The sequence below is a fragment of the Rhea americana genome, unplaced genomic scaffold, assembly GCF_003343005.1.
Source record: "Rhea americana isolate MKP2758 unplaced genomic scaffold, rheAme1 scaffold_146, whole genome shotgun sequence".
Lineage (NCBI taxonomy): Eukaryota > Metazoa > Chordata > Aves > Rheiformes > Rheidae > Rhea > Rhea americana.
Window position 1 is genome coordinate 1,583,615 of NW_028185550.1, and position 22,563 is coordinate 1,606,177.

The 22,563-nt window shown below is 42.0% G+C and overlaps 1 protein-coding gene across 1 annotated transcript in view; it reads left to right on the forward strand.

Moving 5' to 3' along the window:
• The window catches only part of PLCB1 (phospholipase C beta 1), a 416,514-nt gene that overhangs the window by 80,450 nt on the left and 313,501 nt on the right, over window positions 1–22,563 (forward strand). The gene's annotated exons all lie outside the window — the stretch shown is intronic.

Consider the following 22,563-nt stretch of genomic DNA (forward strand, 5'->3'; position numbering starts at 1 on the left):
CTCTCTTTTGGAAGAGAAAGAGGTGTTTGAATATAGATGTATTTTTTTCTTAATTTAAAATGGCAATATCAAATTTCACTGAACATTTTTTCCTCAAATTTTTTTTTTGCTTCATCCAAAACTGAATTTATTTGGCCAGTAATACCTTTAAAATGTATTAATGTTGTTGACTCTTTTTCTTCCATTGGTGTTTTATATGAAGAATCATCTGTTCCCCAGCTAAGGCAGCCACAAAGTTTTTTTTTTTTTTTTTTAGCATTTTTTTTTTTTTTTTTTTTTTTTTCTACCAAGAAATTTAGTAACAAAATAATGTATGTTCTGGCTACCTCTTGTGCCCTTTCTCTTTGTTAGGCTGGCTTCTGCGTCCTCTCGGTCCTTGCTGTCCCCACAGCCTGAAGATGCTCCCAGAGCAGTAGCTGAATTAATCTGACAGGTAAACCCATTCCTGCAGGGCTGTGCAGAGAGCGGTAGCGGTGCTGTCCCTCCACAAACACCCCAGCGGGCTGCTGGGGCGCTGGCCCACGAGCTGAGGCTGTGCCTGGCGGTCAGCAAACCAGGTAGAGTCTGCAGCAGGAGGGCTGCCAAATGCACAGAGCAAATAACTGAAAAGACAGAAGAACAAGAAAAGATGGTTTCCCCCTTTGTTTTTGCAGTCTTGGATGTTACTTGTGACCCCTCTACTTGATGTAGGTAGGTAGGACTGTGATTTTGTTCTGTTCTTCCTCGTCGAGGATGGCTGCCGTGTCAGTTTTGCGCTGTGCTGGAGTAAAAGCCATTGGGATTTTGCAAGTCCAGGTCGAGGCAGCTCTCAGTACAAATTAATTTYATGCTGAAACATGGAAAACAAATGATGTTGAGTTCCTCAGAAAAATATGAAAAAAAAACTTGAACCCACGTAGAGGTTTCTCAGTGCCATCCTGCTATGTATTTTCTGCTCACACRGATGTATTCCAGAAGGGGTGTTAGGAATATGTAGCTTGATACTGACTATTTTTTTCCCCATATCTTGCATCTGCATCACTAAATAAATGACCTTTGAATAATTACATGGTGAAATCCTATCTGGATGTGACAATTAAACTGAGGTACTGCTATAGAAACACAGAAAGTACGTAATCAGAAGTAATGGACATTGACTGGACCTGCCAAAACTTGCAATAAAAAAACCTTGCCTTAGGCCAATTGTTCCTGGCATATTAAAAAGCAAATTCATTTTTTTTTCTTTAATAAAGACCATATTTATCCCCAAAGTAGTGACAAGCTTTTGAAGTTTTTAGACCACCACAGATTACAGCCAGCACTTCTGCATTCTGTAGGAGTCCTGGTTGCCTAACAGAGGAGGTAATAAATTGTCTTACATTACCTCACACTGTATTATTAAAATAGGTGACAAATCTAACACTTGCTGTTCTTTCTTTTTCACCTGAAAATCAGTACTTCAGTTGTGCTGAGTGTTCTCGTAGAGTGCTTGGAGATGGCATGGAGGCCTTTATGGTCTGASTAGACCATCACCTGTAGTGATGCTGGGACCTCAGCACGATGGCCGAGCTTTCCTCCTGGGCGGATTCTGCGCTGCCTTGACAGGGTGCGCTTGCCGTCTTGCGTCTCTGTAACGCGGTGTGGTCCATCAGGCGATCCTCAGAGCTTGCACCTCCCTCTTGCCTTTTCCCAGGTGATGTGGAGAACTGCCCAGTGGGCAGCATAGCCAGCTGAGAGACCTACCTGCTCTCTCAGCGGCATACTCCAGCCCACCGCGGCCGCTGGGGCTGGATTACGAGGAGTCAGGTAGTTTTTCTCTTTGGAAGCTATCGTGTCGTTTCTGACATAGGGGTCTGTCTTTTTGGTTTCTGTTCAAGCTCTTGACGCAGCCCCAGGGACAATGAAGCACTGCAAAGTTTCATTGACTGTGCAAACTGGTGAACTAATGCTTTCAGGATACAGAGGAGCAGTTGCAATTGCTTATGTCAGTTCTTGGAGGATAAGTGCGAWATTAAACTGAAGATTGAAGTCTCATTATATATGTGTAATTTCTATAATGTATGCCTGTAATGCTGCTGAGCTAATCATGGATGACTAGAAATACGCTGCTGTGAACCTTTTAAACATTTGTTTTAGAGCTCTTGAGGAAGCCAGCGCTAAGTCCAGTAGACTGGATAGTGAATTATTGACCTAATAAATTATAGCCATAGACTCCTGTATAGTATTGACATTACAGATTGTAATGTTGTCTTTAGCAGTCATTACCAAATTCAGTTCAGGGCATGCTGAACTTTGAGATTTACATTGGGTGGGATATTGACTCAATAATGTATGAGACATGTTAACTTAAGTGTGTAGTAGGCAGTTCTTAAAAGGTGCACCATAATAGCCATAGAAATTGTTTAATAATTTATAGTCAGATTTTTTTAAAAAATCTCTTTGTGTAAAAGGAGCTGTAAAAGCACACATATGAAGACTATAGTGATCGTTGTTACTGTGAGGTTTTTTTTTTTAGAAATAAAAATAACTGCACTTCTCATCACATTGACTTGAGACTACAGACTGTGAAGACAGTGAGGATGGAGAAGCTAAATGAATCCTCCTAACCTTTAGTACCTCTCAGAGATGAGGTCTTGTTCGCCAAGCCAGATAATCCAGCAATGAATAGTTACAACAGATTTGGGATGCCTCTCYCCGCCTGGAAAAAGTGCAGATTATTTTTCTTTAATATGAATTACATACTGTTGCATATTTTATATGCTAGAGAGAAAGCAGTGCTTTTCAAAGACATAGCAAATGAGGGACTTTCCAAACATGTCTTTGAAAAGAACAGGAGGACTTGATCTGTTTTAAAACAGATTGCCTGTGACTTGGATTCTSCGCTACTTGGTCGTCCCATTTTACGGTATGCAGAATATAAGTAGCAATAGTAASAAATTCAGAATTGTTTATACGTATGTGATCCAGAAGAAGGCGCTTCCGTGACTATCAGTAAAGATGAGCGATGAGCTAACTGTTCTGTGTTGAAATTAGACAGCTGTGCTATGCATCCTTTCTATCTTATCCTGTGTGTTTGCCTACAAGGTATCAGAATCAAGATTTTGGATTGACCAGACCATTGAACTTTTCCAGTATGGCAACTAGCTATATTTCTCTTTTTCTTTTTATAATCTTTAGCATTCTGAAAGCAATTGAATTTTGAGGTTGAGAGAGAAAAGCTATTTTTTCTCATTTAGTATGTAGGCATGTATAGAGGGAAGTCACACTTCTGTGTGCTTACAAGGACCTTTTTTATTACGAAGTGTCTCGTTGGTTCCAGGACTGAAAAGCAGGGAAACGAGGAGGCCACGTTACTTTAACGGCATCTGCAGCCGTTTGGGGTTTTGGGCCACTAGAGTAAGTCGCAGCAGTGAGCCGGGGAGGGAGCGTGGCTGAGGCGCTCCGGGTGCACGGTAAATACGGTGCCACGCGTGCGGCCGGCTCGCGTGCCCCATCSGTACCTCTTACCCGTGTACAGGGGCCTGCTGCTGTGCTTGTGTGACTTAACTCAAGAGGAACCACTGCGTCTGCTTCTGAAATGAAACCCTTTCTGTGGAGCTGATGAACGCAGAGATGTGCCAAGACAGCCATGARGAGGATTTCTGTATTCCAGGGAAACCCTGGGAGAGCTTTTATAGCTGGAATAGGCAGTAATTCTCTGCCTGTATTTCCGAAGTTTTCCTTTTAAATCCATTTAGGAAGAGTGAGTCTTYCCTGCTTCTTTATACTTCATGGCATATAATTTGCACCAGTTTCTGRTGGAACAAGAAACCCCTTCAGAAATGAAATCATTCTGGCAGTAGAGGGTGTTGAGAAATACACTCTGCGCTGCTGTCATCTTTCCTTGTGATTTATTGCTGGGTGAAAAGATGTGCAGATTTGAGTCCCTACATTGGGAATATAGGGGGGGGAAGAAAACAAGAAATATCTCCAGTATTTTTGAAATGAATGGACTTGATATGCCCAGCCTGCAGTTTTATTTAACTCTGACTTTTCAAGTGGGGAAAAGTGTTACCAGAGGAATGAGAACAGTGTTCCCTTACTTAAACATTTGCTTGATAATAGATCTCTCAAAGTCTTATAAGTATCAGAGATGAGCTATAATTTATGATAATTTCTGATGGAACAAGAAATTATCAAATGTAGATACTATATCTACAGCAATAAAAATCTAGATTGGTTTATTTGGTGAAGGCCGGACATGCTGCTCAAATATTTATAGGCTCTTTCTTAAGCACAGACAAATTACTTTGTTAAACTAATAACACTAAATTATTCAAACTAATGTGAAAAATAAATAATATTAAAGTACTATGCCTAACAGTGCTGAAACTGCTGTGTGGTTTTAAACTTCTGAACTTTCAAAACCTCTTATGGCCCATATACCTACTTCAGCACCAGAATAAGGATATACTAGGTTCCATAAGGTGGTAGGAAACTGCTGAAGAGCTCCTCCATGTCGGGAACTTATTTTGATCTAGAAATTAATCTCATGTTAATCTGGTTTGATATGGTATCTCTCTTTTTTGTTGCTGCAATAATTGGCTAAGGTTTGTTTACTCATAAGGACAGTTGCAACTGTAGCTTCAAGGCTAATTTCAAGTTCAATGAAAACCCTAACTCCTTCTGCTTCTTAATTGGCCATGTTATTCTTTTTTTCATTTAGCTGAGGTGATAAATAGTGCCTTAGAAATGACTGAAACTATTGAGAAATRCAGCCTTCACCAACTTGAATAAAAGCTTATTTTAAAGAGATAAACACTACCAGAATTTTAAGCCTTTCAGTATGGCAGTAGGTAAATTCTCATCTGTAGTGACATGTGAGGCTAGATTTGCAGAGAAGCTAAAGTTGCTTCTGCAGATTTTTGTGAACGAAAACTTGCATTTTCTTTAGGAGAAGAAACTTGTATTTTCTTGAGAGAAAGATGCCATGACATCTCTGCACGCTCGCAGACCGAGAGCTGCTGGCACATGCATTAGTGCTTCACATGAGTTTGGGAGGATCCTGGAGATTATAATCTAGACTGAAGTGTTACTACATCGTATCTCTGCAAGGCAGATGTTTTTGTCGTAAAAGAGCCGGATTGCCTAACCCGAGGGCTGATTRTCAGTTTTATGCGATGGGTTGTATTAGTGTTGGCTGCCTGCGACTGGGCTGAGAGGGTTGAAAGCCACCTGCCGTTCAGCTTCTCCTTGCTTTTTATTCAGCAATCTTGATTGCTTCCTGAAGTGTCGTCCCCRAAGTGAACTGTTTCTTACCTTAGGAGAAAATACATAGCATCAGTCGGGCAGGATTACCCTCAAGATTTATGCTGAATGTGTTGATAATACACACAAAATATCCACACTTCTGGTACGTGGAAGGCAAAGTGGTGCTTGGCCCACTGTAAGGGTTCAGCGCTTGCTGCTAAAGCTGTGGTGGTCGTACAGGGCTTGGACCAAAGAGGTGATAAAGCACTTGAGCTGAGATTAGTAGAAGAAAAAGGGTCATGAGTGTGTCAACCCTCCCCCCCTTTTTTTTTCTTATTTTCTTTTTCTTTTTTTCCATGCAGGGTGAGCAATAGCGGAAGACAGCGAGAGGCATTTGGAAGTATTCTTAGTTGCTGTTTGGGTCATTTAAGCTGGCGCCACTGGAGAGTCATGGCCAAAATGTCTTTTTTAAGTTTTGGCGTTGTGCTAGAATATTACTCTGGAAAAGCTCTCCAGGGAAATTTAGTATTGCACAAACTTCTGTAATACTAGACGTYGGCTTGAGGAAATTAATAAGATTACTTAACACTTCATGCAGTAACAGAAAGACTCTTTTGTGACAACAAAGGCTTGGATCCCTGTAGTCAGATTGGGTAATACCTTAAAGTTTGGTCCAGTGAGTCTAAAACCAAAGTTACTGGAATTTAACATTTTTACGTACCCAACAACTGACTTAGTTTCTGCGGATTTTATGATTGCCTGGTATCAAATAAAACATGTTTACTTCRTTCACCTTTGGTCTATTTGCAAGAAGTTTTGTTGATTTGCTGTAAGTGGTTGCATTTAAAAGAAAGCCTGCAAAAAACTCAGGGAGCACGGGAGAACGTGGCCTGTGTTTCTGGAGGCAGTTAATCAATGCCTTAGGAAAGATCATGGGAATCTGAGGTTGGTTGTTGGACAAAACTTTGTTTCTCTAAAAYTTAGGACGCACTCCATGTTAAATCCTGTAATTCTTGTATAGGAGCTGGGACTTGAAGGAATTCTTAAATTCCTTCCTTTTAGGATGAAGAACCCTAAATATTGCAGTTGTCATCATAAAGCYGCAAAAGTTGGCCACAGTAGGCACAAATTCGACCTTCTGGCAAGTTCCTGGTTGATTCCTCCCCCCTCAAAGTCTTTTAACTAGCTTAGTGATCAGATGAGCAGTTTCTAATTTCAAGCATCCTGTCCTCTTCTTTACTCTCCTGATTTCTAGCCAGCCTACCTCTATTTTATGGGAAGGATTTTCAAGGGTGGCCAAGGTCTAATTAAAATCTTATCAGGAAAACACCTGATCTGCTGTGTGCATGGATGAAAATCATGGTAGGTCATTTCACTAACCCTGTCCTCTACCAAAATGATGTTTTCTTTGTGTTCCTAAATCTGTTTATTGTTGTTTTTCAGAATACCTGGGTCCCCACCCAGGGGAAGTGCTTTCTGATTTTTTTCCTCTATTTACTTTCCATAAGTTTAAAAGTTTCTTTGAAGGTGTTCATAAAAAAAAAAAAAAGCTATTTTTCAGTCCACCTAACTACTGAAAGATGCATCCATTTTTTTAAGTCTGCCAGAGCTTTTTTTCTCTTCCAACACGCTTTCGTATGTTAAGATACTTCCAAAGAGCCCCATTAGGTCAGTCTAGACTGCTCTGAAAGACATTCTTACACTTGATTTTTATCACTAGTTTTATTACACATGAAATTTCATTTAAAGAGCAAATGAGSCACCTATTAAAAGATAACTTAGGCTGCAAAGTCAAGCACTTAGAATTTAGCAAATGTTAAAAGAAACTTTATTTTGGCATCCTTACACATTCTGAAAATAATAACATGACCGTATTTGTTCCAAAGACATTTTATTTAATATGAGCAACTTGAGAATTTCTGGTGCTCTGTTTGTGCAGCTTGGCTGCGTGTTCACAGGTCTGGTAGAGGGAGACAGTTTGTCCGACTCTATCAAAATTCAGAGGTATTCCCTGAAGCGGGAAGGGACTAGCTCTTCCCATGAAAGWAGTAGCTGAAATTTTGCACACGTGYGCACACACGCACGAAACATATTTTCCAAACAGTTCTGGCTCATGCTCATCTCCTTTGCCATATTTGAGGAGATGTGCCTTATTTGAGGAATTGTAGCTTCATTCAAGGAAATTGGTAAAATTACTCTGGCTGCTTCTTTAAATAAAAACAAACAAACACTCCCAACTCCAGGCAATCATCCAGCAGGATTATTTCATTCTCAATGGTTACAATTTGGCAAAGAAATAAGGAGCTGACATCCAGGTCTTATAATGGGAAATGCTGGACAACTGTAAATTGTATTATTTGCATTTCTGAGGATACAAATTATGAACAGATTAAAACCAGCCTGCCTAGAGGGTTCTGTTGAATCCTGTTCGTGGTTGCACGTTTGTTGTGCCCTTGGGAACTGCCCTGGGGATGTTTTTGCATTTCACAGCCTGGCATTGCTCTGTCCGCGCGTCATGCTAGCGAGGAGCACAGCAGAGCTCGCTCCTCCGTGGTTCCTCCCACGCTTTGCAGGCGTTGCTTTGAAACTTCATTTTGTGGAAGGCTGTGAAATTTTGGGATCTGTAACACATCCCAATGGCTGAGAAAAATGAATTGCTCTTTCTTTGAATGAGTGAGAATCCAGCGAGTGGCATGTGTTTGCCTTTGTTCCCATTTCACTGTATTTTATCGTAATTCTTCCCAGTGCCTGAGAAGTTCTCAGCTTCTGGAATGATTTCTTTTCCTGAATATCTCACCTTTTGTTCTTAAGCCTCTTGGATTTTTTTCCTCCGTTTTTCCCTTCTTTCTCTGTCTTGTCTTCTCTCTTCTCTCTCTCTCTCTCCCCCCCATCTCTCTCTCCTCTCCCCCCCTTTTTTTGACATATATTTCAAGGCTGCAGAGGAAGAAGACTTAATATTCACATGATATTTAAGCAGATCTCGCTGGCATTTGAAGCCTTGTTTATTTTCTCAAATATGCAGAGATGGTGAGATTGTGTTGTAGATTTTGAAGGCTCAGGCATTTCAGTGACATTGTCACACAGATGCACAAAGCATTTGGGTCTTAATCTTGTGTTGAAATACCCTGTCAGAACTGAACCTTCTGCCACCTTTTCAAGATGTGTTTGGTCACCTCCAAGAAGACACGTCATCCTTAGAAATGCCAAGAAGTGTTAACGTACTGCTGTTGGATGAAAGGTACTTCAGAATAATTATGCTCTAGAGAACATAATTTAAAACATTTGTAGGGGAGAGAGCAGAAGATTGCAGTAAAACTAACTGCAAAGTAAGGAAACATCATTAGACAACACGGCCACYCTTGGGTTTGCTGCTTTGCATTTAACTCCACATACAGAAACCAAATCAACAGGAAAGAGCAAAAAGTGCCATAATCGGGGAGAGAGCCTTTTTCATGTTCGCAGCTAGCAGAAACAACTCACAGGTGACAGAAAAGCCTACAACAGCCACTAAACTTTTAGACTGAGGCAATGAAATGCCAGCCAAGTGACAAGCATGTTAAAGCAGGACCACGTCTACGACGGCAAAGAACCAGCTCTTAGGGCGCCTCAGGTGCCRCCCGAAGGAGGAGTCCCGTCAGGAGCAGCATGTTCTTGAGTCTGGTTAAAGAAAATGAGACCTACCCGCACATGTCTCCGTGCGCCCCTTGCTAAGTTTTGTGGAATTATGCTTAGAGCAGCTGGCTCCTACAAGCAAATGTAGGAGAACTGGTGAGCAAAAACCCGAGTGTGGTATAGGGCAAAATATTTTAGGAAATGTGGCTTGACGAGATCTCAAGGACTTCAAACAAGTTGCCGTTTACTTCATCTTTGGTATTTTTGAAGAATGACCCATATTTCCTTATTCAGTGTAAATGCTAATTTCAAGTCCTCTGCCAAGACTAGAAGAGTTTTAAACATGCTACTGCAAATACATTAATAAAAATAATTTCCCAAATGTATCTAGAGGTTTATGAAATAATGATGAAGGAAATTATGCCTTCAGATTAATAGTAGATTAATGTAAATTAAATCTCTAGAGATTTACCCACCAGGCATTTAGATTCAGATCTGTGGGTTCTCCATTTATTTATTTATTTATTTGCTTTGATATTTAAAATGTGCTTATCCATAAACCCTGGGAGCATGTAAAATAATAGCAATTACAGCTTCTACAAAATAAATTAGGAAGAAACTCTAACTCCCCTCTAATTCACTAATAAGCATCAAACAACATAACTATCTCCTAAACTCTCTGATGACTGTGAAGGAAGTTAGCAAGGTAATAAGGCAATTTGGAATATGGCAAAAGGAGGTGAAATGAGCTGCAGAGATCTGGAGCGAGGTGGCTTCTGACAAGCAGAAGCGTTTGCCTGGTGTTGCAGCCTGGAGAGGAGAATATGGCTGTCATGGGTTCCTGCTGAGTTATTACACTATGTATGTGTAACTATGTACATTTGAAGAAGCAAAATGTGATTTGCCTAATGTCTAAATGATGCTGCTTGTCCTTATATTATGCACTCATCTAAATTATTCTCATCGGTTCAGCTGTATGTGTAGTTCCTCAGCTGGCAGAGACTGCATTTCATCCTCCATTAGTTGAGCAAAGCATTGAGGATCCAGTCTTGAAAGCTGTTTTTTTTTTGCGCGTATGCGTACCTATAACTTAGAWGCCTTATTTCCTATATTGATTTAATGAACCAGGAACTATAGCTGTTCTTTGGGGGAAGCATCCACGGAAACCGTTGTAATGTCAAGATCTGCAAAATAGGCTGCTTGTGAACTAGTAACTCATGAATCATTCCCTTCACTGTTCCTTGGTAACTTTTTTTTTAACAAAGTAGTATGTTGGCTGGAATGTTGAGAAATCTGAGATTTGGATGTAAGTAAATGATTCCTTTGGGTCTGTAGTACAGGAATGGGTTTCCTGGGTTAATCTTATGTTTCTGAATGTCAAAATAATGCATGCTGCAAACAATATCCAGAAACATGTCAAACTATTTTAGAAGTGTTTTTTCRCTTTCAATATCTAGAGAAAAAAAGTCCTAAATTCTGCCTGTACTTACCAGTGACAGATTTATGTAGCTCAGTCGTTACTWCTTTTTAGGTTGAGTAACCTTTCCTTTTCTCACCTCATTACAMAATACTTATATTTAAAGACAGTACTCGTACCCCTGTTAGCCTTCCTTTTGCTGCTTTGTGGAAATCAAGCTTTTTATAGTCTTCTCTAATAAAAGCGTCTTCCACAGCCCCTGCTCGTATTTGGAGCCCTTCTCTATACCTTCTTAAGTTTGGATTCAGCACTGAGCAATGGCGACCAGAAGGCTGGATGTTGTTGTGTCAATTTTGGCTGATGTAATTAACCAAAGTCGAGGCAGAGAGGACCTCCAGAGCTCCTTGTGCTGAGCAGAAATGCTATTAGCTTACTAAGATATGATCTGGCTGGTAAGCTCCTGCTGTCTGTCTCTCATTTTCTTTGTATTACCTTCACATTATTACACACCTTTCATCATCCATTTTAAAGTTTTGCCTTTCAGACCGTTGTTGCTTGGGTCATTTTCCTTTCTTCTCATTTTCTAAAATGTAGATAGTGTTAGTTTTTCTCTAGTCTCCAGATTTTGGTATGGATTAAGGTGTAAGACCAGGATGATTTACTTTAAAATCCAGTGAGAAATCTTCATCCTAAAATAACAGATATGTTAACAAAACAACTGATCTTGAGAGGTTTTTGTGTTTTGGGGAGAAAGCTTGACAACATGCATTTGAGTGCTCTTTCAACTCTAAATRCATCCCACAAACCAAACCTGGACCCTAAAAACACTGCCTTCACTTCAGAAGGTCGGTTGTGGCTTTTCAGCTCTTGCCTTTAGTGTGTTAAAGCTCCATGTTATGACTAGAGTCTGCAGTTGGAAATGCCGCTGGATTATGTGTTTTCCAGTTAGGTAATACATACAAGGTCTTAGCTAGAAGAAAACTTGGCAGAGATACAGAACTATACACTGTCCCTCTGTATAGTCTGCCGTTGATTAATATTTTACTGTCCGCTGCCATAGAAGTCGCAGACTGTAAATAGGACTGTGTTGAGCCTTAACCTTAAAGCTCCAAGTGTTTTGTTAGGAGGAGAGCAACTCCAAGTTCCTAATCTCATACATTTGTTAAGTTTAAAGATATCAAAAGTGTGCATGTTTTAAACATAAAGATACCCAAATCTCCAAGCTATTGACGTTAATTAAAAATGCAGTCTTGCAAACCACATGAAACAACTAGTCAGAAACAACCATTACAGAATACCATAGTTCTGCCAAAAACATCTTCACCTGCTAAAAATGCATATTCAAACCTGTAATGTGTTAGTCTTCTTCTAGATGCATCAAATACATACTGCATAAATGGAAAAGTTACTGTATAGAYGAGGTCAGAAGGATTTGCTGTTGTCCGATCTTGGAAAAATCTTGTATTGATCAATAGGTGATTGCCTGAGTAAGGACTGCAGCATCAACGCGTGGTGGTACGGCGGTGTGATGCAGTAAGCAGGAGTTTTTGTAGTGGCTATTTCATGTATGTTCAAAGTTTAGATGCAAGTCTGTCCTCCARCTACTCACTATTTGGGGCACTCTGTTGAAAATAATACACTTCAAAAGAAAAAGCACAATACTGATCTATGTAGTTTGTGATCCGCTGTCAGCATGAAATAATGGCACAAGAACGTCACCCCCAAAATACGATATGGCCCATTCTGGGAAGGCATTTAATCATTGTAATCACATATGATTACAACTTTCTATTTGAAAAGGGAAGCTTCTTAATAGAAATACTGCTTTTTTTTTTTTTTATCTGCTGCTTAAGATTTCAATTCAATGTACTTTTTCTTTTGACTCTAAAGCTAAAAATTGCCAGGTTATTCTCTAGTTAGGTGAATAAAAATCAGTCAAGTACCATTATGAAAGCTGCCTACAATATGCTTTGTACTTTTCTTTGAAGCTGGTCCTCCTCCAGTTCCTTTCTCTGTTCRAATGCTGGCCGTACCTCATCACTCCAGCTTTTACACCTATAGTTATGCATTTGTGGTAGTGGGGAGAGCAGCGCGCTTGGAACAATTCTAACAGCACCAAACTGGTTATACCAGTACGTTGGTGGTGCTTGCGTCCATGCAACTCCCACTGCTACCTGCAAGGAAAAGGAAGTTACTTGGTTGAGAAACATCTAGTTTGAAGCAGCAGCAATCCACTTGCATTGCCCTAAACTTGAGAAAATTACTCCTCTTGGTGCCAGGTACAGCATCTGTAGCTCGAGTGTGATGTAGAGGTAGCAACATGGTAAAGGAGACAGCACGAGCTGGCAGATGGGGTTGGGGTATGGAGATACTTTTCGTATCCATTTCTCATTTCATCCTCTGTTTCTCTTTTGCATTTAGCCTGTAAGGTCTTATTAGGCTTGTGGACTGTTTTTATGGAATATATATTGATGCTCACACYACTRGGGGAAATGATTGTTTTATCTATCTTATACCTGATCCAACAGTGGTGACTTTGGAGTAGAACTGTAGTGTCAGGCATGACTGAATAAGGGGCAGACTAGRACCTTTTCCGTTGTCATGGAAAAATTGTATTTTTCCAATGTGTCGGCTTTTAAAATCCGAGATGATTGCTGATTATCGAACGCTGTGACTGGTACAGCCTACACCCATTAGTATGGGTCAGTTCACTGTGACAAAGGCAGGTTGCGAATCTTTACAGCTGTGCTTTTCTCTGCTTCCTGACCGTTTCTTTGGCACTTAGAGCTGAGTTGTGGGCTCCAGGCACCCACAGTCTGTAAATGCAAGTAAATGAGATCTTCCTTAATGAAGCAGCAAAGAACTGTATGCACAGACAAGGAAGGCTTGTTTTGCTTTCATTATCAAAAGGGTACTTTTAATGAAAAATTCGCTCTCTCTTTTTTATACCTAGTAGCACAGTGCTTCATATAAACTACAACTCTTTTTCCTSTACTAGAAAATGTTACTATTCTTATATCTCCAGGGATATATCTAGAGAGACTGAGTATTACGAGGATAGCAAAAACTTCTCCATTCGTGGATTATACTTCTGTCGGAATAACATAAGGGCYTTTCACTAAGGATGTGTGTGACTTAGCACTTAAAGAAGAACCTGCAAACAAAGAAACCTTGCAAGGTCTCGTTCCCTGTGCAGTTAGGTCAAATCACAAATGTCAGGTTCTGCCTCACAAATGCTGAGGTCCTTCAACTCCTTTTAATTTGAGAATGATTAATGACCATCCAACTAAAGCTTAGCTCTTTTAGGTTCAAAATTGCATCTAATTTGGTTTGGAMACAAAGAAGTTATTCTATTTTGGTGATTTTGAATAATGTCCATTCCATGTGATACCAAAACCTTTGAAAATGTTTGCTTTGGGGTGACTGTCCACCATCTGAGAGAGCTGAAAGTAGTGGTGGTCACCTCACCAGATGCAGCTGTGTGAGAGTGCAAGGAGAACCACCTGATGTGCCACTTGCAACATGATCTCAAGTGCATCAGTCTCCTCCTTGTCTAATAAATCATATTTATTTACTTAGGCAAAGTGGAAAAGGAGAAGTTGACAAAGTAAGTCAAAGAGAGCTTCTTTGGAGAGGAATGGTTGGGAATTTACTGGGGCTGTGGAATGGCTGGTGTCAAAACTGCGCTGTGAACCAGACGAAGCAGTAAYCTAAACCATTCGCTTGCATGAATTCCGGCTTACTGCCGTGAGTTATATGGAGGTGAGCGTCTGCCAGAACTRCTTGGTCAAAAATATCTTTCTAGGCCTAAGAAACACGTGCAACTAAAGTGATGTTTAAACTTCTTGTTGGCTGTGTTGCCCATTTGATGCCTTGCTGTATTAGGGCTTCTTGGCCTAAGAAAACACCAATGTGAACAAAGCTAATGGAGGTTCAGATCTTCATTTTGCATTTCCTTTTTTTTCTATTTGGATTCAATGTTTTCCTTCAGCTACATTTGCAACTTTTGTGCCTGCTAATGCAACATACTCACTAAAAAGTCTGCCTCACTTCTTTTGGAATTTTCAACAAGTTGAAAAATCTCTGAAAAAATAAAAAAAAAAAAAAAACAAAGAAAGAAAAAGGAAAAAAAAAAGAACAGTACCACACAAATACATTTGTTGTTTTCTGTTGAGCCTTACTCCTGATTTTGTAATGGGCATGTTTCCTGCTGTTAGGTTTTAAGAAGGATTGAACTGCGCAATGTTGTTTGAATTGTCTCAAATCACGGGGGTTTTTGTTAGGCATGAGTGGTGCTCTCTAGCACTTTTAGCTGGAAGAGTTTGTAGAATGACAGCTTAGCTTCCTTAAAGATGTAGGGCAGGCTGATCCCTACGTGGTGCACAGGTAGAGGACAGCAGAAGTAGCCACCTTGTTCTTCTCCAGGAGCTGCAGCAGCTCCACAATTAAAATGACTGTGGCGAGAGAAAAGTCCTGGAGCTAAACCTGCTGTTTAATCTGATTTTCTGCCAGTATTTATTGGCTAGAAACGCAGAGTTTTAAAAATAGGTAAATTTGAGTGAAGTTGTCGAGGCAGCAGAGTGTTTTTTGTCTTTCTTGGCATCTCATGCTGCTGTTTCTGCTCTTCTTCATTGTGGGTGCCAGAGCAGTTGAATTTGTTTTGGCATTTTATTTCATTTTGTTTTATTTATGTAGGTGTTTAAGAGGTAGAGAATTTGGGATCCCTTTTCACCAAGTTTCAAAAATCAGATCACAGAACAAATCTAGGAGAAGAGTCACCACTGATGTGGTGGCCTTGAAATGGGGAGGCAGAGTCTGGCCTTAGTGTTTTGAGAAAGAAGTTATCCAGGRCTTCCCTCTGCCTGCGCTGCTCTGCGTGGAGGCCTCGGTTTTCTCTGGGCAGTGCCGAGCAGAGGTTCGGGGAATAGGAGAAACCCCTTGGCGAGGAGCTGCTTACGGGTGCCTGCTGTTGTGCATAATAAATGGCAAGATCTTCAGAAAATCAGGCAATGCTTCCTTGGGCGTGCAGTGCTGCGGAAGCTGCGTTGGCTTCCACGCTGGTCGTTGTTGCTGTAATTGCAAGATTTCAGTGGTGCCCTGCTGTAAGAAATGAGCGGGAAGTTTCCTCTCCTTCCCTCCTATTTAGTGCAGCCACGCTGCAGAGGGCAGGATTTCATTATTGTTATTAATTTTAATACATGGAGCATTTGGCAGTTCATTAGCCGTACCTTGTGGCTTGAAGGGATTGCTTTATTTTCTGGATACGAGGCTAACGGCCGAGTACAATCCACTCTTTTGTGCTGTTTCCCCGAACGCTAGCTGCTGCTTGGCAGCTCCTGCGGGCACTGCCAAGCGTAACCAAAGAAGATTGCAACTTGGATTCTGAAGGATATGAGGAAAACCCAGAACGGTGTTCTTCATTGAAGTGGGGACGAAGTAAAAACCTTCAGAAAACCAGTGGCTAGGATGGAAGTGTGTGTTTAGTTTAAACGTAAGCTGGGTGGTAGCATTGGCTCTTTCGTTTGAATGCATAGATATTGCTGCTTCCTCGTACCCCCGTGAGGAGGGCCACGTCCTGCAGCTGACCTGAGCCAGACGCACGGAGCTGCGGGAGGACTAGTTGCTTCACGCAGGGTGACTCGCCATGGCATTAGCATAATTTCCAACAGCTTATTAAAAAGAGATGGGAAGATAACAAAACATTTTGAACTTGCAAAGAAGAAGTYGCTGTGGAAAAAGGTTTTGCTCTTGTCTGTGCGAGTTTTACCATTGACCGCAGGGTGTGCTGTGCTACTCGTTTATTGACACAGCAGATGATTTTGATGCCTGATAATTGAATTGCGTGTTGCCAGGAGGAAGCGTGGAGACAGCTTCTTCAGGGACTGGCTTGCTCTAGTAGGATGCAGCTTATGAATTATGTAACAGGACTTTCGGAAAAACACCGCACTACCTTAGCTCGTCTCCCGTTACCGTTGTGGCCAGTCTTGCTGTTTGCTCTTGCAGCAGTCGGTGCAGGATTCCTTCAGAGCAGCTCACCAGTTCACCCCAGGTTTCCTTTGGGATGAGGAGACAAATCTTTGTTTTATTCAATTTATTGTTAGTGGTAATGAGGGGGGGAAAAAAAGGTGTTTTTAAGAGAGAAGTTGCGTGTAACATACCTTCCCTGTGAAAGCACCCTGTCTTAAATTAGCCCKAAACGTTCACTCTCATTGCAGGGAATTTCAGCCTGGAATAATTCAAATATGGTTGATTTATAAGCAYGCTATCAAAATCTCTGAAACCTGAATGTGCTTTATTCTAGAAATGATTATAAATGACTGAGTTTGCCTGCCTATTCAGTCTGAATATATAGGGCCAGATGCTTCCTTGGCATGGCTTCTAATTCTTCTGAATCAGAATCAAACATTGACTTTAATTTCTTTCCGACTTGTTAGAAAGACAAATTATAGTCACTTGGGTTTTTATTTTAAATAACATATGTAAAATGCAGAATCAAARCAAAAGTAATACAGAACTGAATAGATTTTTTGCTTCAAGAAATGTTCAGTGCTTTAATGTTCAGAAAATGTTAAAATAGAATCTTTCAATATTAATGAAACATTTTATTATGATTATTTTTTCCCCAACATAATGTTGTTTAAGTCCCTGGGTGAAGTTTCTGTTTCAGCAAAACAGCGTTTTTCCTTTGAAAACTTCAGCCAGATGTTGCTATCTAATTGCATTATGTGGTGCTTGTTGACAAAACTGGCTCAGCTTTCAAAGTTTAGTTTGCCAGATTGTGTAAGATGTGACAAACTTTGAAGGCARAGGGCTGTGTCTTTTATTAAGTCAACTGAAAATATTTAGAAGAATTAGGTAAGCTGGCTCCTCCTTCAGATTTGAAACTAAAAGCAGCAGATTTCAAAGCAAAGTATAAGTGGAAAATGATTTTTTTCCACAGTTTAATTGGTTGTGCATCAGTTAGGCCGCAGTGGCCACAGCAGCACCGCCGTGAGAACTGTCTGACTAGTTCCCGGTAGTGCGCAGTGTTGCTTCATGTCGTGCACAGAAGGAACGTGCAAACAGAAGTGGAGATGGTGATGGACCAAGTGTGGGTTAGAGCCATCAAATGATGTGACCAGTCCACCACGGCAAGTACCCGACTTAGAGTCATTTTTGTTAGAGATATGAGAAAAATAATCTGGACTGACCAACTCCATGCAGCTGTCATAACGTCCACCCACTTTTGCAAGGTGTCCTTGAGGGAGTTTTCATGAGATTTGGTAGGACGCGTGGCAGCGCTCAGCTCGCCGTGCTGTCGGCGGCTCTTACGCAGAGCTCGCCGGCGAGATCGGTGAGGAAACCCGCTCCACAGCTAGCGCCGCGTCCCTAGCCACTCCCGCAGACAGCGCGATTCGCTCGGCATCCTTTTGGGCAGTTTAGAAGAGGAGTTAGCCAGCTCCTCAGCTGGTGTAAATTAGTGTTACTATATTAAATTCAAATGGGCCTRATTATAAGTGCTCGAGCAGTCACTGAGGGTTGTGCAATGTGCTGCTCTGGGCGAGCACACGCTCACAAAAGAAGTGCGATTGCACAGTCCAGCCCTATATGAATAGGTCTGTCCCAGCTGCTAATTGAAAACAAGCATGGCAGCGTTAATAATTCACTTGGTGGGAATGTCTGTAGTGTAAATTAGCGGGAGGTGGGGTCTGCCGGCTGTCCCAAGGGATATTACTCTGTTGCAAGATCAGTAATTCTCCAAAGCCACGCCTGCGGGTCCCTAAAGAGGGAAGAGCGGACTGGTCGGGCGGTGGTTTCTCCCTGTTGCCGTGGCTTTTGCGCCTTGCGCTGCACGGAGCGCCGTTCCAGGCCTGCGCCAAGGAAGCTGACCGCGGCGGAGGAGGGCTCGGGCCGGCTGTTTTGCAGCACGCGAAACAGGCCGTTCTTCTGTCAGGCGCTGAGCGTGTTTTTAGTTTTCAAAAGTCTGTGTACCCGGTGTAACAAGGGATTGGGAAATTGGCTTTCCTCTCGTTTGGGAGGAAATTGCTCTCTTTTTAATTAGCTGTTTGAAAGATGAAAGCGAGGGCCCAGGGGTCAGGGAACTCCAAAAGGTTTGGTATTTTTGAGGCAAGGAGGTTTTAGGAAACGGCACGTTATGAATTCTGATTTATCCGCGCCCCGTCRAAGCCGAGGTTCAGTTTGGTGCCTGGCCTCTGCGAGCGCCCTTTGCTGGCCTTTGCTTTTCTGTTTCTAATGCTCGTTACTCCCTTTGAAAGGGCCTTTCTGTGTTACGAGGGCTCTAGTTGCGCTTTCGTAAGTGAATAGATGATTAATTCTGTGGGATTTTTTGTGTTTTTGTGGATTTTTTCTTTGATTTGCTTTGTTTGCTTTTTAAGAGCTAAAACATCAGGGCAATCCAACCAAAAACAGCTTTTGAAACTTGCTCTGTGTGTGTGTTTCATCAACCCTGTTTAAGACCCGTTTTTCCTCTGCGCCTTTCATCTCKCTCATGTGCTTGCTGTTACAGCCTTTATTTTTAGTGTATGTCAATCTTTTCAGTGTGCTAAATCTTATTTTTACTACAGGTACCGCACGTGTCCATAGTTTCTGTAGAGCATTTCGCAGCGYGCTGGAGCCTGCTTTGGGGCGTACACGGTATTTGTTGCAGTAAATATAACCGCTGGCCCTTTTACCCTGAAGGGCAGGTTCCTGCCTGGTGCCAGTAAAATTCAGCTCCTTGCTCTTCCTTCGTACCTGTCCCTCGTCTCCGAAGAGCCGCCTTCCCCGCACTAACTTGTGCGCAGCAGCCACCGGTGCAGTTGTGTTACGTCTCTGCCCTGTCTTGGCTTCCCTTTGCCTTACGGTCACGCAGTTTTCTGGCTCTTATCCACGGTTTTCTTTTCAATCTCTTGCCTGCCTTAGCTCCGTTTTGCTCAGCATCCTCTGGTCTCCTCCTCTCCTTAGTTGCATCTAGGCTGCTGTCCGTTTTCCCCCTTTGGTTCTTGCTCCGAGTGTGACAAACGCTCGTATGACTCTGCTGTATTTCATTACTTTCAGTTCTGCCGATATGTCCCACATGCTTTAAATCAAAGACAAACCCTGCACTGTGTTCTTTTTGTTTTACTTAAAGTTGTACCTGCTACCATACCTGAACACACAGATATTTAATAGTGCTTATTTGGATTTTGTATCTCTGTTTTTCTTTTTTCTCTATCTTGAGCAGCAAGTCTGCCTTCTACTGCTGGCATATTCCCAATGGTCGCTTAGTGCTATCGGTGCTGGCGTGTTTCACAAGAGCAACTGGTAACAGTTCCCCTCAACACCTCCCTGAAAAAAGGGAGAGGGGGAACAGAGTCCCTTTGGATTGACAAGCTTCTCATGTCTCACTAGGAATATCATGCTGCATTTTGAGATGCAAATGTGGCATGGGCTAAATTTCAAAAGAAATAAAACATGTGGAGACGTATTTGCACTAACCGACTTCACTGGGATCTGCGAAGTAGATTCCACTGAGGGATAGATGAGGTGATATGAATGTGGAAATGTTATGCTAACACTGAGGAACAGATTGCTGCTGGTAAAAATCAGCATTGCTTTTTCTAACTGAATGCATTGGCCATTTCCCTCTGGTGAGGACCTGGCCCCATCCAGCCCTGGGGAACAGTCGCACAGGGAAATGGAGAGCTAGTGCTCATTGTACTCTGCGATTTTTTTATGTTCTTCATGCGGCTCTCCTGGTTAGTATACTAGTGCAAGATTAGGTATCATATGGTGAAATAATTCCATGTGAACGTATGCAAGCTTTCTGGCCTGGATCTATGCACTGGTACAGGCTAGAAGCTGACCTGCTGGAAAGGAGCTCTTCAGAGAAGGACCTGGGAGTTCTGGTGGACAAATTAACCGTGAGCCAGCAATGTGCCCTTTCAGCCAAGAAGGCCGGTGGTGTCCTGGGGTGTGTTAGGAAGAGTGTTGTCAGCAGATGGAGGGAGGTGATCCTTATGCTCTACTCAGCACTAGTGAGGCCACGTCTGGACGGCTGTGTCCAGTTCTGGGCTCTCCAGTACAGGAGAGACATGGAGCTACTGSAGAGAGTCCARYGTAGGGCTACAAAGATGATSRKAGGGCTGGAGCACCTGCCTGYGAGGAACGGCTGTGAGAKCTGGGCCTCTTCAGCCTGGGGAAGAGAAGACTGAGAGGAGATCTTACCAGTGTGTACAAATACCGTAAGGGAGGATGCCAAGAGGATGGGGCCAGATTCGTTCCAGTGGTGCTCAGCAACAGGATGAGGCAACACGCACAGACACACAGGAATTCCTATGTATATTCCTATATATTCCACCTGAATATAAGGAAGAACTTCTTTCCTGTGAAGGTGACAGCACTGGAACAGGTTGCCCAGAGAGGCTGTGGAGTCTCCTTCTCTGGAGATATTCTAAACTCACCTGGACATGATCCTGTCTGATGTGCTGTAGGTGACCTGGCTTGAGCAGGGAGGTTGGACTAGATGATCTCCAGAGGTCCCTTCCAACCACAACCTTTCTGTGATATTAAGAAACTGAGAAAGGTMTAGGAGATGAATCATTAGACTAGTGGTATGGTGTGAGGGGCATGAAGGAGTAGCAGTGCCAACCTCAGGCCTTTCTGCAGGGGAATTGCATGCTTTTATGCAGGAGCTTTCCTTCCCCAGAGTGACSTCTTTGTCTTTTAAGCATCGCTCACTTCGCTTGAAAACCCGTTTCACTTTTGGCCACTGACTTTGCTTAACTCTGCTTCGAGAATGCAGCAGTTAGGCATGTAGGAGACTGATTAGCTGGACTTTTTTGCATTTAAGGACTTTTCTGCACTTGGAGTTTTGAACTTTGCCCTCTTAGCCTTGCGTCACTTATGATAGTGTCAGGCAGAATAAGGGTTAATGTATAAGAGGACCATAGATCTGGAAATAAGACCAGCTTCAAACTGGACCTGAAAGTTGGGTTCGTAGTCTTGCAGACAGCCCTGAGCTGTGATGGGCAGCTGTAGGCAAGCTTTTATGTATGGCAATCAGCTGTAAACCTCAGAGGTTGGAGTGCTGTCAGAAGAGTRTTTTATACATATGCCTTGTATATTTGTGCATTTTGGATGATTTCCTAAGGATATTCACAAAATATCACCTTTTATAACCCTGCTTCTACATCTTCCTCATCTCTGTGTTTTGACCCCATTATCCTATTTCAGGTAATTTTGGCCAAAAATAAATATCTTAGAGGTCCAAGTTTCTCAGAAACAGRCCAGGGAAAAGAGAGAGATCCTGTTCCTGTTGCCAGTATCAGAGAAGTGGTGATGTAAGTTTAGCTGTTATTAGATAGAATAGGGGTTTGCACGATGGGCAGAGGGAGATGTTATGAAAGCACAGTGAAAATTTTGTGGTAGACCTCACGTCTTATAAGTCAGCAGAAATGTACCTGCAAGAACTGTGCAGGAGCACAGAGATAAAGATACAAGTAATCTACGGAAGAGAATATGTCTGTGGGAAAATCACCCGTTTTCCTTGGAATTTAAGAATATAGTGCCTCTATGCTGCACAGAGATCTCATATTCTCTGCACAGCATTGCAGTTGCTACTTGAAGACTAAACTTCATCGAAGCTCTAATTGCAATGTGGTCACATTCCTGCTGAAGTACTTTTGGACTATTTTTAGTATGTAATTGAGCTATGCTAACATGGACTATTAGTCCAAATACTAGTGTAAATGAGGCGGACAAAATTAAGTTTTGCTTTAAGATTTTCAAGTAGTGTCAAATCAGATCAGATGTTCTTGCCTGTGTCTTGTGAAACAGTTTGTATCAGTCTTAGGAGCACGGTGGATCTGAGTGCTTCCTGGGGAGCCAGCAGCTGGGAGTCACGCTCCTCCCTTCTCCGGCACTGTTCCTCCGTCCAGGCTCTCTATGCCCATAAATGCTAAGGTATTCAAGAAGAGAACCAACATGGCAACATTGAAAAATGTCCTGTCTCGGGATGAGAYTGGGAAAAGGATGTTGACTCAGGGTTAAAATTCATGGCCTGTTTGGAGAGAGATGAATACCCTGTGCTGATCCCCTCCAGGCACGTGCAGGGTCCCAAAAGCACTGAAAGATGATGCTTCATKTCATACATGCACAGCAGAGTACATGAATTTGCCTAGCAGAAGCTGTCATCATGGGTCATTTTTGTTCCCCGTAGGGCGTGTGTTATAACCCAGAAGTCAACATGTGTAGCGCAGAACTCAAGACTAGCATGTGAACTTTGAAATGCTTGTCAAAAGTGCAGGGCTTTCATTGAGCAATGATCGCTGTAAAATTGTTAGAAAATGTTATCATTGTGTATATGT